The sequence below is a fragment of the Dendrobates tinctorius genome, unplaced genomic scaffold (assembly GCF_039654945.1).
Source record: "Dendrobates tinctorius isolate UK_male_01 unplaced genomic scaffold, ASM3965494v1 ptg000070l, whole genome shotgun sequence".
In the NCBI taxonomy this organism is placed as follows: domain Eukaryota; kingdom Metazoa; phylum Chordata; class Amphibia; order Anura; family Dendrobatidae; genus Dendrobates; species Dendrobates tinctorius.
Window position 1 is genome coordinate 32,593,851 of NW_027361738.1, and position 16,822 is coordinate 32,610,672.

The following is a 16,822-nucleotide window of genomic DNA, read 5'->3' on the forward strand; positions in this document are numbered from 1 at the left end:
GGAAGACTTTGAATCCCGAGGAGTATCGTAAATATCACTGAGCAAAAACTCTTTTTAGATGTTCTCCACTATCAGTGGGACCAGACCTTGTCTTTTTCAGCATTCAATTTCCAAAAAATGTATTTGCCTCTAGTCTAAACTGAATCCACTTGCTGGGCGTCCCAACGTGGAGAAAGCCTTCTTCTAGAATTTAGTGATCCTCTAGTGTCTTGAAGAATATCCAAGTGGAAGGGTTAATATTTGGTGTTCTTGACCTGTCCTGTACAACTAGCCTCTAAGGAATAAAATGTTGTACAGAATGCTAGGGCAAAATATCACCAATACCACGTGTTCCTGAGCTTTCATGCTCTGCCGTCCACCTGTGTTTGCCGGTTTAAAGGTTATATTGGTATTTCATCCGATGCCCTCATCATGTCACAACCTGTTTTATTTTTGTAAGAACAAAAAAAATGATTGTAGACTGTCCAGCAGGTTAAAGTACGGCGTGTACTGTTTCCCAATAAACAGAAATGTACCCGGTTTGTTACTCATAAAGAAATAGTGAGCTATGCTCCTGTCCTGAACTAATTCTACGCATAAAAATTGGTTCATTACATCAAAAGTCTTAAAATTTCTGTATAAGGTGCAGGAGGTATCTTGATTCTAATTCTAAATTGATCCCAGCTAGTAATCATGGCTGTACAGCAGAGGTCCCCAACTTGTGGCTCATGGGCCACATGTATCTCACGAGTCCATGATGTTTGGCTCATGACTGTCAGCCAGCGTGGAGCAGTAGTGCTAAGTTTGGCAAACAGCTATGAAGAGATGTCTCCAGATGGTGACTTTTGTGAGTAACCAAACACAGAGGAGAAGATCTGGATGCGCATCGTCTGGCAGCGCGGATAATAGAGTAATATTTTAAGCTGGATGTAGGATGATACCGCCAGTGGGGGGGGGGGTTGTTTGAAGCTGGTTGTGTAGTGTGGAGGGAGTGCATGACGCGAGAATACTGAATGGGGCAAGGTGGTCACCCCTAGATATATACGTCCTATAAGGGAGGGGAGTACAAGGTGTGATGTCGGCAGGAGAGTTTTGGCTGTCGCTCTGGATGTGTCTCGTGAGCATTTCTCAGAGCTGAATGTTGCTCTTAAGCCAAGACAGGTTGGGACCACTGCTGTATAGTCAAAGTCTTTGTAACTTGAGGGATTTCTGCAATATGTTATTTCTCATACCATCAAAATATAACAATTTTGGCATAACAGTGCTGTATTTCTGCAGTATATTCCACCAATAGTATTACTGATTTTACAATTATTTCTCAATTCACTAAACTAAAGAAAAAACACAAGAGTAGGGCACTAAAGATGTCTGATTGGAGCAAACGTCAGGCACATTTGGCTATTTCTGGCAGTCCCATAGAGACTGGAACGGATGTATGTATGCTCGACCGTCATTCAATTCAGAATGGACTCTCCAGAATACCGTTCTCCAGATCTCCAGGTCAAGGAAGAAGAATCAAACGTGAAGCCCCCAGAAAGCCAATTTCCTCCAGTGCTCTCATATTCCAGAACTTCAACCTCCCTGGAGGCCCAGAAGTACAAGGTGTTCAGGGCTCAGAGACATGGCTGAGGTAAGGAAGGCTGAGCCCGACCACCAGTGAACAAGACACAGAAGTACAAGTTGTTCAGTTCTCAGAGATATGGCCGAGGTGAGGAGGCTGAGAACGACCACCACTGAACAAGACACAGAAGTAAAAGGTGTTCAGTGCTCAGAGACATGGCTGAGGTAAGGAAGGCTGAGACCTGACCACCAGTGAACAAGACACAGAAGTACAAGGTGTTCAGTGCTCAGAGACATGGCCGAAGTGAGGAGGCTGAGAACGACCACCACAGAACAAGACACAGAAGTACAAGGTGTTCAGTGCTCAGAGACATAGCTGAGGTAAGGAAGGCTGAGACCTGACCACCACTGAACAAGACACAGAAGTACAAGGTGTTCAGTGCTCAGAGACATGGCCGAGGTGAGGAGACTGAGCCCGACCACCACTGAACAAGACACAGAAGTACAAGGTGATCAGTGCTCAGAGACATGGCCGAGGTAAGGAGGATGAAACCCGGACCCCAGTGAAGAAGAAATCCATATTTTATTGTCATTGCTCCCCTAAATATTTAGTTATGTGTTTTAATCTTGTATACAGTTCCAGAGATGTGCGCCTTTTTCTTCAGTGCTAATAATTATGGCTCACTGGACAGTATTGCTGAGCAGCCCAAAAACATGCTCAGAGGATCCAGCGAGGCACACCCCCTTGTAATCACCATAAGCAATAGCACTAAATAACAAGGCCCATATCGTAGGGACCACATGGCGGATTCAAAGAGTAAAGGGGAGCAGCAGGAATAAAGAGCAAAAACTGGTCACTTTGGACTTGGTGACAAAGGATATTATCGAACCAGAGTATATGACTATATATATCAGAAATTGGAGCTACAGAAAAGCAATGTTTTTGTTTTCCTTACACAGACACTGACATTTACATACAGTTCTACCTCCCATTTTTGCAGCCATGTTAACAGGACTTATTAGTTGTCACCAGTGTTACCTCTAAGCCGAGCAATCAAAGGAGAGAATGAAAACCACATACTCATGAGGTCAGGAAACTACAGATATAGCTATCTGCAGGATGAGGTATTTTTACCTCCACTTCCAGAGAGCACAACTTGGAGGAGTCAGTGGCGGTCACTTTTGTAGAGGCTTCTCATAAACACTTTTTTCCTCTTTGTATTTTTTTTGTAATTTAATAAAAAATGTTATAAAAAAAACATACTAATTACATTTTCTATCACAATACTGTAACTTTTTATTTAACATATGAAAATTTCAATGGGTTTTCCAGGAGTTTTATATTAATTAACCTATTCTTAGAGTAGGGCATCAGTATCAGATTGGTTGGGCCAACAATTGGTACCTCCAACAACCCGCTGCTTAAAGGGGTTGAAATGCTACAGTGAGAATTAGGGTCCTTTTACACCACATTCTTCACCCCGTTCAGTGGTCCTGCCATGGCATCCCAACCCTCTGTAATCTGGGCTTTGGACATAATGTTGCCGACAGAGTTACCATGTGCTCTGTCGTGCATCATTTTCAGGCGTGTACACTTACTGGAGGCGGACACCCAGACGCAGTCTACTAGACCTGAGTGTCCGCCTCTAAGAGGCATATACGCCCAAAAATGATGCACGACAGAGCACACGGTGACTGTTTGCACCATTATGGTCAATGGCCCCTTGACGCATACACCCGAATCCTGGTTTGCGGTGGGTTCGGACAAAAGCCCAACAGGACCTCTGAATATGATAAAAAATTCAGAGTGAAAAGGCCCTTATGGGCTCTTCATTGCTTACCAGGTGCAGCAGCGCCTCATTGTGTAGTGGCTGCGACTAGTATTGCAGCTCAATGCATCTTAGTCCCTTTTAATAATATAACACTGAACGTCATTACCAGGCGCAATCACTACAGACACTAAGTACTCCTTTAATCATTTTATTGATGGGACCCAATAAATGGATTTGTAATCCGATGGCAAACTTTCATCCACTCAGTAGAACATTAAAATGTGAAGACTGCTCACACCATCGAGCAAAGCCAAATCTAAAAGTATATATTACTCACTATTAATATTTGGCAAGATGCACTGATTGCCGAAAGGTTGCCCAAGGGTGGAAAATCCCTCTAAGGAAATATTAAGAAAACATCTTACAGAATAATGAGAATTATAATTACATCTAAATAAAATGTTAAAAAATTACACTGTCAATATTGGAGAAAAGGAAAAGGGGCATATACCCGATGGGGGATATATACCAGGATGGAGCCCAGGATAAGGAACATATACCAGGATGGGGAGATATACACCAGGATAAGGGACATATAACAGGATGGGGAGATATACACCAGGATGGAGCCCACCATAAGGGATATATACCAGGATGGGGGATATATATACACCAGGATGGAGTCCAGGATAAGAGACATATACCAGGATGGGGGCTATATGTGTATATATATATATATATATATATATATATATATATATACACTGCTCAAAAAAATAAAGCGAACACTTAAACAACAGAATTAACTCCAAGTAAATCAAACTTCTGCGACATCAAACTGTCCACTTAGGAAGCAACACTGACTGACAATCAATTTCACATGCTGTTATGCAAATGGAATAGACAATAGATGGAAATTATTCGCAATTATCAAGACACCCTCAATAAAGGAGTGGTTCTGCAGGTGGGGACCACAGACCACATCTCAGTACCAATGCTTTCTGACTGATGTTTTGGTCATTTTTGAATGTTGGTTGTGCTTTCACACTCGTGGTAGCACGAGGCAGACTCTACAACCCACACAAGTGGCTCAGGGAGTGCAGTTCATCCAGTATGGCACATCAATGCAAGCTGTGGCAAGAAGGTTTGCTGTGTCTGTCAGCGTAGTGTCCAGAGGCTGGAGGCACTACCAGGAGACAGGTCAGTACATCAGGAGATGTGGAGGGGACCCTAGGAGGGCAACAACCCAGCAGGAGGACCACTACCTCAGCCTTTATGCAAGGAGGAACAGAAGAAGCACTGCCAGAGCCCTGCAAAATGACCTCGAGCAGGCCACAAATGTGCATGTGTCTGCACAAACGGTTAGAAACTGACTCCATGAGGATGGACTGAGGGCCCAACGTCCACAGATGGGGGTTGTGCTCACAGCCCAATACCGTGCAGGACGCTTGGCATTTGCCACAGAACCCCAGGATTGGCAAATTCGCCACTGGCGCTCTGTGCTCTTCACAGATGAAAGCAGGTTCACACTGTGTTAGGCATCGGGTTTCTGCATCGGCCCTGCAGGAATCCAGAGCCTCACATTCTGCGGTCTCCTGCTGTCTATCTACCACAGAGGAGATTGCTTTGCTGCAGATCGTTCCAGAGACTAAGTCCCTCTGTTCTCCTACTGGGCATGCTCACGAGACGATCTCCCATTGGAGATCGGGAGTCATGTGCCCAGGTCCTGCTCCCGATCTCATTGGTCCATCTCAGAGATCTGGAAGCTTCTGGAAGGTCCCGGCTATAAAAAGCGCGCATGACTGTTCGGCCATGTGCTAGTATAGTCTCTAGTTGCTACTGTGCGAATGATGATGGATGTATGATTCTGGTGACTGACTCATTAAGATCCCCTCCCTCTGATATTACGAATGTGTACAGCGACTTAGCTTAGAGCCAGCGCGTGGCAAGCCTCAAGCCACTACTGCATCATCCATAGTGCTAGCGTCCAACATTGCGCTTGCTTCCTTGCTTTGTCGACTAGCGGCAGTGTCCTACACCGCGCTGCAGTTGCAGCCCTCTTTGGCGTCCGCAGTAGCGACGCCGCACGCATGGTAGGTCTAGACGGACGCAGTTCCTCTGCTTTGGGTCTCGCTCCTGTGACCAGATACCATGTGTGCACTTACCTGAGACCTGTGACACTAACAGGCTCAGCCTTTGTATTTACCTCTGTTGGCATCTCTGTGAGCAAACAGAGATTGCTTAGCGCACCGGGTGACGCTCAACCCGTGTGCGATATACTGCCATATTGCTCATCTGTCATTACCTAGCAGCGGTGTAACACCTACTGCACGGTGGACCCCAAGCGGCGAACGCACTTTATTATTTATTTTTATTTAGTGCGTTCCGCCATTCCTAACACACTGAGCACATGTGACAGACGTGACAGAGTCTGGAGATGCCGTGGAGAGCAATCTGCTGCCTGCAACATCCTTCAGCATCACCGGTTTGGCAGTGGGTCAGTAATGGTGTGGGGTGGCAATTCTTTGGAGGGCCGCACAGCCCTCCATGTGCTCGCCAGAGGTAGCCTGACTGCCATTAGGTACCGAGATGAGATCCTCAGACCCCTTGTGAGATCATATGCTGGTGTGGTTGGCCCCGGATTCCTCCTAATGCAGGACAATGCCAGACCTCATGTGGCTGGAGTGTGTCAGCAGTTCCTGCAAGATGAAGACATTGAAGCTATGGACTAGCCTGCCTGTTCCTCAGACCTGAATCTGATTGAGCACATCTGGGACATCATGTCTCACTCCATCCTCTAACGTCACGTTGCACCACAGACTGTCCAGGAGTTGGTGGTTGCTTTAGTCCAGGGAGGAGATCCCTCGGGAGACCATCCGCCGCCTCATCAGGAGCATGCCCAGGCGTTGTAGGGAGGTCATACAGGCACGTGGAGGCCACACACACTACTGAGCATCATTTGCTTGTCTTGAGGCATTTCCACTGAAGTTGGATCAGCCTGTAATTTGGTTTTCCACTTTGATTTTGTTTTGAGTATCCTTCCAAATACAGACCTACATGGGATATTAATTTTGATTTACATTGATCATTTTTATGTTTTTTTCTTCTCAACGCATGCCACTATGTAATGAATAAAGATTTACAGCTGCGATATTTCATTCAGTGATATCTACGATGTGGTATCTTAGTGTTCCCTTTATTTTTTGAGCAGTGTATACATACCAGGATGGAGCCCAGGACAAGGGACATATACCAGGATGGGGGATATATATACATCAGGATAAGGGACATATACCAGGATGAGGGATATATATCGGGATGGAGCCCATGATAAGGAAAATAAACCAGGATGAGGGATATATGTATATACACATACCAGGATGGAGCCCAGGATAAGGGACATATACTAGGATGGGTATATATACCAGGATGGAGCCCAGGACAAGGGACATATACCAGGATGGGGGATATATATATATACCAGGATGGAGCCCAGGAAGGGGACATATACCAAGATGAGAGACTTGTATGTCAGGATGGGGGGGCTCATCAGTCTCTATTGTTACGCCACTGATGATAGATCTCATCACTCTAAAACGACATCTTACCGTTTGAAACCAGTTTTGTCTTTCCCAGTTCTCTTCCATCAAACGCATTATTAATAAATATTTGCCTGTTTTATATGAGGACAATATTTTAGCTGCTTAGTTACACAGTGGATGTCATGTAGTAGCTATAAAGGCAGCATCTTTGGGTAACATCATTTCCCCTAGTTCTTTTTAGCAATATTTCTGACAAAACTGAAAACATGCCTCGACTATAAAGGTTTTTATAAATGCGAGGACAATCGATGCAAAACTACTCCATTTGCTAATGCTAAGAATTCTTGAAATTATAACATCAAACAGAACATAAATTGCAATCCTGAAAATGTAGTTTATGGATAATATGCACCAACGTTACGTTGTTTTCACCGATCGCAAAATGAAGGTCCGCAATGAACACCTTAATGACCTTACCAATGCATGCAGTTCTAATCGCAGTGTGTCTTCTGCTGCTAAACATTTCATTCAGTCATCAGTGACTCTTTTGTTTTGTAATCTTGGTTCCAGATTTCCAGATGACCTCAATTTATGTAGAGAAATTATATATAATTATTGATATATCCTACATGTTTATGCATTACGTGCTTTCCTTTCTTCTTCATTTTTTGTATTAGTCATAACTGTGTTTTTAATCAGTCATTCTTATCATGTGTCTGTAATGTCCTGTTCCCATTGGTGAGTCTGGATATTTAGGATTGCTAGGAAAACTTTCCCGTACACAAAGAATGCTGAATAGTGTTTAAAACACGTAGCCGTCTGTTTTCTATCCACCAACCTGTTTTTATATGAACTTTTAAAATACTTTAATAAAGAAGATTTTAATCCAGAAGGTAGAACATTCTCTTTTTTCCCCCAGAAATCCTATATGCAAAAGGCAAGATATCAGAAAAAGAAAATTTGCCAACATTTAGATATTTTCAGGTTTTTATTACCACTTACATCAGTCACTTAAAAAATATCTCAATGCCCATGTTTCCCCACAGTAATATAATAACACCTATACTCACCTCCGGTGTCGGCGCGTTTCAGCAGTGTTGGGACGGGATCTCATCACATTATGATGTCACGTGAGCCCTGCGGCCAATCACTCTCCTCTCCTACAGACATAATTGACTTCTGGAGGAAAAGTCGAAGCTGCGGCTACCCTCTCACTTCCTCCAGATGTCTTGATTTGTCCAAAGGTGGGGAGAGTGAAACCAGCGCTGATTGGCCACAGTGATTGCGTGACATAATATTGTGATGTGATCCCTGGGAGATCCAGTACCGACGCCACTGGAAGTGAGTATAGGTGTTATTTATTTTATTGGGGGCAAAGATGCTGATTGAGTCGTGGTTGTCTGAGTCGGGGCAAGTGGCAACCCCTTTAATTATGGACTGTACACTGATGCCATCCATGTATGTATGACTTGTATGGGTGATTTTGATCCATGACTTGTGTTTAAAAATGGACAAGTCTCTGGATTTTTTTTAGAGACACTCAATCCACAAAAAATACACGGACATGTGAACAGCCCTATAGGCTATAATGGTTAAATGGTCTTTCCGAGAAAATCTCAGATATAAAACAAACTGAAAAACGGACGTCTGAATGAGGCCTTACTCTAGTAGACCTCGGATCAAAACTAAGGCCGGGATCACACATGCGAGAAACACGGCCGAGTGCCGCACGCTCCGATCCGAGTGCCAGCAGCAGTGCCGGGTATTAACATGCGAGACTCGGCCGTGTTTCTCGCATGTGTGATCCTGGCCTAACCATATAAAATGCCAGTCTTGATGAATTCCCCCCATGTGTAAAAAATAAAGTTAGGCCAGTCTACCGCTATACATGTAGTAATTGTATAGTGATGTCCCCTGGATAAATCTGGGCTTCATGAATAAATAAAATCCCTCCAAAAACAGATCAGTAATTAGGAGATGAAAATGTAAGGTATGTTCACACATTTTTTACATGGTTCTGCTCCAAAACTCACATCAGAACCATTTCAAGTACTCTTAGAATCAGTTTCCTATTCACTTCAATGAGAAAATACTTTCAGAAAGTGTTTTTTTTTTTTTAGTGAAAAACTGCTACATGTCTTATGAAAGGAATCTACTTCAGGAATGTGTGTTATATTTTTATAATTTGGAGCAGATTTCCTGAGAAATTCATCTCAAAGAAATGACTTTTTTTCTGAAGTTTTGCTTTTAAAGCTTTGTAAGAGAAAAATGCTCAATGGCGTCGTATGAATAGAAAACTGGATTTTTTTAAATTAAAATGAATGGGAACAATATTTGAAGCCGCTTCAAATGTGTTGAATTTGGAGATAACTCGCTTAAAGAAAAAAAAACTTAGTGTGAACATCGTCATATCCTAAAGAATTTTATGCTTGAAAAAAATGCTCTACTTTATTTTAAGTGAGTTTCATGGCATAGATTTTTCAGCTAGAAAAATACAGATCAAAACTCAATGAGAACATACTCTACGAGTAACGCCACATGTCAGCTCTGATCATGACACCAGTCATGCGACCAAGGTTTGCAAAGTGTCGTTGCTACACTGTAGCACAACACAAATGACTGTGGTCGCATTGAGACCCCAAGGGTACTGCGACTGCAATAAAAACATTGCAAAAAATCAGACAAGGCTGGACTTTTTGCAGCTTATTTGTCACTGTCACAGCACCCTTAGGCCAGAGTAACACTTGCGTATGAAAAATCGGTCCGATCTTCTCGGACGAGAATCACAGGAGTGTTCTCCGTATGGTGATCTGTATGTAATCCATTTGCAATGCGATGATGCGATTTCCTCGCATCTAGTATCCAGAGTTCAGCGCGGGTCAGGCTATGAGGGACCGCAGCATCAGTGACATCACCGCTATTCACTGAAGCTGTTCTCGCAGCCATGCTGAACTCTGGAGCGTGGGAAAATGAACTGGCATTTTCCCACGCTTCAGAGTTCAGCGCTAGTCACTGAGGCTGCGCTGGCAACATCTCCTCATTCACCAGTGGTTTTTCAGCCGGGACGGTCGCATCTTAGCACCGTCCAGGTTGAAAAATGTATATCACCCAGATATGGATTACGGCGTGGGACACAATGATGGACAGGTATGGTATATTGTTGCTTTTTTGTTTTATATTTATTACAGGAGAACGAGGGATTCACATGAATTAGGTGTGTTTGTAAGTATGGTTTAAGGAAGAATAATAAAGGAATCTGTGTTTTTATTTCAAACAAAGGATTTTTTAATGGGTGTCTGTGTTTTCTTTACAATTTAACTATAGGGTTAGTAATAGGAGCGTCTTATTGACGCTCTCCATTACTAGCCTCGGGGCTTGACAGGTGACATCACCTGAAAGGTGACATCAACTCCCCAACTATTACCCCATATGCCACCCCTACAGACCAGTGGGAAGAGAAAGGCTATGTGCCAGAATTGGTGCATCTTAGAGATGCGCCTTTTCTGGGGCAGCAGAGAGCTGATGTTTTTGGTCATGGGGGGCCACTATCCATGGCCCCTTCTTAGGCTATTAACATCAGCCTTCAGCTGTCTGCATAGTCATTGCTGGCTATTAATTATAGGGGACCCCACACAATTTTTTTCCATAAAATAATCTTTTATTCATTAAATACTTGTCCATAATTTTGCACACACACACCATGGTAATTGTATTTGTCACAGACATGTACTGTATATATCTACCCATTCTGTATGGATTTACTTTATGTAAACCATCTCTCCTAACCTGTCGGCTCCTGCAGTGATTTTACAGAAGCCGACAAATTAATTCCTGGCTATTCTTCTATCTCTCTCTCTGGAATATAAATATATATATATATTCTTTTATAACCTGTCAGTGTGATTTTACTGTACAGTGCACATGAATTGCCAGCTTTTCAAAGGACAAAGGCGTGTATTTCTCGCAAGTCACACAGATGGACCGTGTGGTATGCGATTTTGTTTTGTCACACCCATAGATTTACATTGGCGAGTCTTGGCCGATATATGCGTGCAATCGCAGCATGCTGCAATTTCTCTCGCACGTATAATACGGCAGAGAAAAAAAAAGGTGATGGGAACTTCCCCATAGATTAACTGCGGTCCGAATGCTATGCGATGTTTTCTCACATAGCACTCGTCCGTATTCCTCGCTAGTGTGACTTCGGCCTTAGGCTGAGTTCACACGTGGCGTTTTTTTTTGCGTTTCCGCGGCGGTTTTAACCACGTGATTTTGCCGCGAAAACGCGAAAAATAAGCATCCCATGCATTCCTATGGGATTCCGCAATGCTGTGCTAATGCTGCGGTTTTTACCGCGGCGGAATCGCTTCGCGGTAAAAACCGCAGCATGCTCATTACTTTGCGGAATCGCGGCGATCCCGCACCCATAGGAATGCATTGTTCCGCTTACTTCCCGCATGTGGCTGTGCACACCATGCGGAAAGTAAGCAGAACAATTGCCGATGGTACCCACGGTCCGGAGGAGAGGAGACTGTCCTCCGGGCTCTGGGTACCATATCCCTGTAAAAAATAGAATTTAAAATAAAAAATATTGTTATTATTACCTTCCGGCGTCCCGCGCAGTATTCCCGCCTCTCTCCCCGCTCCCGTTCCCAGTAATCCTTTGCGAAAATGCCCGCGATGACGTCCGTTCTCGCGGGATCGCGAAGTCTCGCGGTCATTCGCGCGACGTCGTCGCGATCCCGCGAGAACGGATGCCATCGCGGGCATTTTCGCAAAGGATTACTGGGAACGGCTGCGCAGGACGCCGGAAGGTAAGAATAACACCATTTTTAATTTTTTTTTACATTCTATCTTTTACTACTGATGCCGCATAGGCGGTCTCAGTAGTAAAAAGTTGGTCACACTCGTCAAACACTATGTTTGATGAGTGTGACAACCTGTCAATCAGTTCTCCAAGCGATGCTACAGATCGCTTGGAAAACGCTAGCATTCTGCAAGCTAATTACGCTTGCAAAACGCTAGTTTTTCCGCGGGAAAATCGCGGGAATTTAAAATGCGATTTTCCCGCGGAATGGAATTCCGGAATTCTCGCGGTAATTTCCGCGAGAGTTCCGGTACATGTGCACATAGCCTTAGAGTCACAATACGACTTGTAGGGAGCTGCAGTGTAGCAGCGACACCTAGTGAACATTGGTGGTATGACAGGTGTTGTGGTCCCAGCCTAAGGGTTTGCTCACATATGCGCATTAAAAAAATTGGTCCCATTCTCATCCAGGAGAGTGGTCCCCTTTTTTCTCACTTGTCATCCGTGTGCAGTCCATATACAATCCGTTTTTTCACTCAGCGACTATTAATCTTTTACAGGACCATTTGCAGTTTCCTGTATTACAGAATTGTAATGTATCCGTAAAAACCACTGATGGTCCATACAGCATGAGATTTTTTTTTTCTTGCACTGTCCGATTTCGGAGTGAAATCTCAGCATGCTGAATACAGCTGAGAAAAAGCACGCAGATCTGCACTGTCTGACTGAATAACATTGGTCCGAGTGCAATACGATTTTTTTTATCCTCCGGTGTGAGCAAACGCTAAAGGTAGAGGAAGGGAGCGACTTTCTCTCAATTACAGATTACTGTAGCCATACTGCCCTCTTCTGGTAAAAGAGAAAACTGTAAACTTTCATAAAGTTTGTCGTTCTGTTACCAAGATTATAATAATCACTTCGATAATACTTTTAGGCTTTGTTCACAAATGTTTTTGCTGCATTTTTTAATGCAAATTTAAAGCTCGTTTTAACAGTAGCAGCGAAAGCTGAGCTTTCAGAAATCTCATGCACACGTTTCTCACTGAATTGGAAAACTGCTACGTTTTTGAAAACTGGAGCATGTCACTTCTTTCAGCGTTTTTTCACCCATAGAAAGCAATGAATAAGTGCAAAAAAGCAGAAAAAGTGCAGCAAAAACTTTGCCATCGGTTTTTGCAGCTTTTTTAGTTAAAAAAACAAACAAACAGGTATAGCAGGATGTGATTTTACCAAGTTTATACCAAAATGTCTTGGCCTCCTCACCTGAACTGTTAGCATTAGTACAGTTTAAAGGGAATCTGTCACCAGGTTTTCCCATGTAAAGTAAGGCCGGCACCTGTAAGCCCTGATATACATGCCCCCAAACCGGCCTGCAAGACAAGAAAAACACCTTTTATTATACTCACCTGCGGGGGTCCAATGGGCATCACTGGCGTTGATTGGTCCCGTCCAATGGGTGTCTTGGGTCTTGATCCGGCGCCTCCTCTCTTTGTGATCGCCGTCCTCCTTCTCTGTTTCGTGTGGATGACGCGTCCTACGTCATCCACACAGTGTCCCGGCATCGTGCAGGTGTATTCCTCTCTGCCATGTTGAGAGCAGAGCCAAGTACTGCAGTGCGCATGTGCAGGAAAAGGCCAAAAAGCGCCTGCGCATGCCCACTGTAGGACTTTACTCTGTCCTTGGCAGGGCACAGAAGCACGCCTGCTCGGCAGCATGATGCTGGACACTGTGTGGATGACGTAGGACGCGTCATCCACACAAAGAGAAGGAGGACAGCAATTGCAAGAAGAGAGGAAGCTCCAGATCAAGACCCATGACGCCTATCAGACGGGACAACCCATAGGTGATTATAATAAAAGTCTCTTTCTTACTTTACAGGCCAGATGGGGGCTTATATACAGCATATTAGAATGCTATATATCAAGGATTACAGGTATTGGCCTTATCTTATATGGGACAAACCTGGTGACAGGTTCACTTTAATTAAATTAGGGATATTAGGAAAGTAAACAATGCCCGACCAAATCAATGCTCTGCGAATGTGTTAGGTAAACTATTCTCGACCAATTCATCTCCCCGCTGTTGTTAGATTTGCAATTATGAATTATTTCATGAATTTTATTGTTCAGAATAGTCGCTATTATTTCAGGCATAAAAAAACCCTTTTCCACTAAATAATTTGATCAAATTGTGCTTTTTTTCCCAGAAATGTTTTGTAGTTTCACATAGGTCTTGCATTGCTGACCTAACACCTTGTATTGTTCATTCTTAAAAAAAAGCAGCGAAACCTGCTTTTTTTTTTTTTTTTTTTACTACCAAGAGATCAGATTTTGGCTGTAGCAAAAAAGCAACGTGTGAACATAGCCCTACATTGTTTTTGGATTCACAGATTTCTCGTAGCCAGATACTGCGTCATGATGTATTACTGCTGTATAACAATCTCAGATCCTCTGTTATGTTCTCACATGTTTTCATTTCTTGTGAAATGCTAATAAAGCATAACATGACAAAAAAAAAATCTTGACAGGCTTGAGACACAGTCTGTACATCACCATGATAATCCAGTGCTGCGGGCAACATCTTTTCACTTTCCTCTTGCAGTTCTAGAGAAAACCAGACTGATTAGATTTAGAATTCACTTTAGTACTTTAAACACTGACATCTGCCCTAAAAGTCAGGACGTTTGCATTCTCTTTGAAAATATAATTCATCTTTGGTTAGATCTCTGCATTATGCCTTCCCTCTGTTATACCTCCTGGAAAAGTTTAAATGAATCAACTGATTGGACTGCATCTCTCCATATAAGGTCCGACCTCATTCACCAGGGAAATGGGCACGCTCACTTGGGAAAATACTCTTAGGCCACGTTCACACGTTGAGTATTTGATGAGTTTTCTGCCTCAATATCTGTAAGCAAAAACCAGGAGAAATGCAGAAGTGGTGACGTGTTTCTATTATTCTTTTCCTCTGATTGCTCCAATACTGATTTTGGTTTACAAATAATGAGGCGGAAAAAACTCACCAAATACTCCATGTCTGCATGTGGCCTTAAATTTCCAGGAGGACTAACAGAGGAGCAGCGCAATGCAAAGTTCTAAGAAAAGGTGCTGCAGAGTTGTTATTTTATGGGGAATATTACTAAAACTGTCATATCTGGAGAAATAACACTTCAAAAACTACATGATTATACTATTAAAGAGACAGAGTCAATGAAGAGCATTAGTTAAAGGGGTTGTCCTGCACTTGCAAATTTTTTCTCCAGGGTGGGGGGGAAGGAAAAATGAAGGATATTCACTTCTCACAACAGTGCCGCATCAACATCCAGCAAGCGCATCGCATGAGTGCTGCACCCAATCAGTGACCGCTGAACAGCCGTCATATTCTGTCCTAGCGGAAGAAGTCGGCTCAGAAGGGTTCCAAGTGCGAAACAGCGGCACCTTTGCAATGGGTGTGTATCTTTTTTTCATTTCTCCCCATGGACAATCCCTTTAATGATGAAGTGGTCCTCCTTATGATTATGGCAGAGCTTATGCTCCCACAATGAATTAAGCCCATTGTCCTGACATTTGGACATGCAGACTTTCTTCAAAATAACTCACAATTTGTAGATTCTATGGCTTACGAGAGTATTCACCCCCCCCTTTTTCATTTTTCATGTTTTTCTACCTCACAACCTGGAATTTTTTAAGGCTTTGCATCAGTTCATGTAAAGAACATGCCTACAACTGTGAACATTTGGTTTTCTTTTTATTGTGACAAAAATAACAAATAGGACAAAATAATTGAATACTTCAGTGTGCATAACTATTCACCCCCTAAAGTCAGTACTATATAGAGCCTCTTTTTGCGGCAATTATAGCTTAGGATAAGTCTCTATGAGCTTTCCACATCTAGCCACTGGTATTTTTGTCCATTCCTCAAGGCAAAACTGTTCCAGCTCCTTCAAGTTAGGCTGGTTTCACATTAGCGCTTTTTAAGCACATGCACGGCCGGGGGTAGCTCCGCCCTCGAGCCGGCTCTCTGCCCGGCGTGCCCGCCCCTTGCTTGTAGCGCCGCCTCCTAGCGGACAGCGGCGCCTGCGATCGGCGCACCCTATCTTTAGCATAGGGTGCGCAGATCGTGCGCAGGCCGTGCGCTAGTTGCGCTTTGACCTGCGCTGCGCACTTTTGACGGTGCGCCGTGCACGCCAAAATCGAACTTTTCGGATTTTGGCGCGCACGGCGCACCGTCAAAAGTACGCAGCGCAGGTCAAAGCGCAACTAGCGCACGGCCTGCGCACGATCTGCGCACCCTATGCTAAAGATAGGGTGCGCCGATCGCAGGCGCCGCTGTCCGCTAGGAGGCGGCGCTACAAGCAAGGGGCGGGCACGCCGGGCAGAGAGCCGGCTCGGGGGCGGAGCTACCCCCGGCCGTGCGTGCGCTTAAAAAGCGCTAATGTGAAACCAGCCTTAGATGGTTTCCTCTGGTGAACAGCAAACTTCAAGTCTGACCACAAAGTCTCAATTGGATTAAGGTCTGGGCTTTGATTAGGCCACTCCAAAACATTTACACAATTCCCCTTGAACCACTCAAGTGTTTTAGCAGTCTGCTTTGGGTCATTGTCTTGTTGGAAGGTAAACCTCCGTCCCCGTCACTAATCACTGACAGAATGAAACAGCTTATGCTCAAGAATATCTCTGCATTTTGCATCATCCTTCCTCCCCTCGACTTGGATCATTTTTTGTGTCCCTACTGCCAAAAAACATCCCCACAGCATGATGCTATCACCACCATGTTTCACTGTGGGGATGGTGTTCTTGGGGTGATGAGTTGTGTTGGTTTGGCACCAAACATAGTGTTAACTGTTATGAGCTTATTTTCTGCTCCACCAGTTGAGAGTTCCCCTTCCGTTCTCCCTCTGGTGGTGACGGGAGGTGGTGAGGTTGGTTTGAGTGGTAGTGATCTGCCACCTGGTGAGGAAGATAGTGATTGGATCTCTGGAGTATCAGACTGGATATAAGACAGCCGACGCCCTATCCTGTTGCTGGTGATTCAGTCTGTTTCTCAGGTCTAGGACTCAGCTCTGTTCCAGTCTTCTAAAGATAAGTTTGTTTTTTGCTAATGTTCACAATTGCTCTTGTTGGTCTTTTCAGTTTTTTGTGTGGTCAGCCAGCCCGGCTGGG

General features: G+C 43.9%; 1 protein-coding gene across 1 annotated transcript in view; it reads right to left on the minus strand.

Annotated features, from left to right (window-relative positions):
- PRKAG2 (protein kinase AMP-activated non-catalytic subunit gamma 2) overlaps positions 1-16,822 on the minus strand; it is a 357,046-nt gene that overhangs the window by 173,080 nt on the left and 167,144 nt on the right. The gene's annotated exons all lie outside the window — the stretch shown is intronic.